Here is a 1,517-nt window from a genome sequence, read left to right as displayed (position 1 = left end):
TGTTTGTTCATCCTCATCTTCCTCCTTCTCTTCTTCCTCCTTGTCTTCATCTTCCTCTTCCACCTTTTTCTGCACAACTTTAGCTGAACCCTTTGTGCCATCAAACTTTCCTTTCAACTTACAGTCAGCAACATCCTTCTCATACTTCTCCTTCAGCTTTGCCGCCTTAGTGATGTAAGGCTGCTTTTCACTGTCATTTAAGTTCTTCCACATTTCACCCAGCTTTTTTGCCACGTCTCCAATAGAGATGCCGGGGTTTGTGGATTTGATCCTGGGGCAGAATTCTGAAGAGAACAGGAAGAATCCAGACGGTGGCCTTTTGGGGGCATTAGGGTCCTTCTTCTTCCTGCCTCCCTTGGCTGGTCCATGATCCTTCATTTCCCGATCATAGAGCACTTTATCTGCCTTTGCCATTTCATCAAATTTAAATTTCTCTTTCCTGAACATTGTCTTCCACCTCCCAGAGTACTTCTTGGAAAATTCTGCAAAATTGACAGGGACCTCCGGGTTTTTCTTCTTATGTTCTTCTTTGGATTGGAACAGAAATTAAAGAGGCTGGGCGTGGTGGCTCATGCCTGTAATCCCAGCACTTTGGGAAGCCGAGGTGGGCGGATCACCTGAGGTCCAGGGTTCGAGACCAGCCTGAACAACATGGAGAAACCCTGTCTCTACTAAAAATACAAAAAATTAGCTGGGCGTGGTGGCACATGCCTGTAATCCCAACTACTCCAGAGGCTGAGGCAGGAGAATGGCTTGAACCCGGGAGGCGGAGGTTGCTGTGAGCTGAGATCGTGCCATTGCACTCCAGCCTAGGCAACAAGAGGGAAACTCCATCTCAAAAAAAAAAGGAAAGAAATTAAAGAATATGTGAGCAAAAACTCAGTTGTATGTAAGAAAACCCAATCCTCCCTGAGAAAGAAAAAAAGCTGAAGTCCTTTAAAAATTAACTGCCTGTTTTTCTGTGGTTAGTGAGCCTTATCTCTCCCTTTCCCAGGAATTGTGAAGACTGTTTCTCTAGCTGTGCAGCTGCAAGGTCACTAGGCAGATAATCGCAAGTCGTAAAACATGTTGTTCCTTGAAAAGTAAGAAATGATGTAATGCATGTCTTAATTAAATAACTGTCTTTATTTCTTGCTTCTGTAATATGCTTTACCCTGCACAGATCTCCCTCCACCCCACAAAATGCTTAAAAGGTAGCTTGACTCTTTGTTTGGGCTCAGTCCTGTGGATGTTAATCCCACTGGGCTGGTGCACCTAAATAATAAATAATTCCTCCTCCACCCCTCGGTCTCTCTGATTCCTTCATTATCCCGCTGCAGCATGTCTGCACAGAGAAAGCATAAGCAGACACCTTGCCCTTTGGTTTCTTGGGGTCACCTTTAGCCATCCTGACTGTATTGTTCACTAGTCTGGGTAGCGCAGGGCATGAGGCATGGCTCAGCGCTCCCTAGCCTCACACTAGCTGCCTCCACGAGAGCCACCTCCATGCCTGGCTAATTTTTTTTTTTTTTTTTTTT

At 45.4% G+C, this 1,517-nt stretch overlaps 1 pseudogene; it reads right to left on the bottom strand.

Moving 5' to 3' along the window:
- Positions 1-6: 6 nt before the first annotated feature.
- Positions 7-1,387, bottom strand: LOC105554230 (annotated as a pseudogene).
- Positions 1,388-1,517: the final 130 nt, after the last annotated feature.

This window comes from Mandrillus leucophaeus, unplaced genomic scaffold, assembly GCF_000951045.1.
Source record: "Mandrillus leucophaeus isolate KB7577 unplaced genomic scaffold, Mleu.le_1.0 Scaffold632, whole genome shotgun sequence".
NCBI lineage: Eukaryota > Metazoa > Chordata > Mammalia > Primates > Cercopithecidae > Mandrillus > Mandrillus leucophaeus.
Note: the sequence above shows the minus strand (reverse complement) of the source record. Positions and strands in the feature narration are given on the sequence as shown.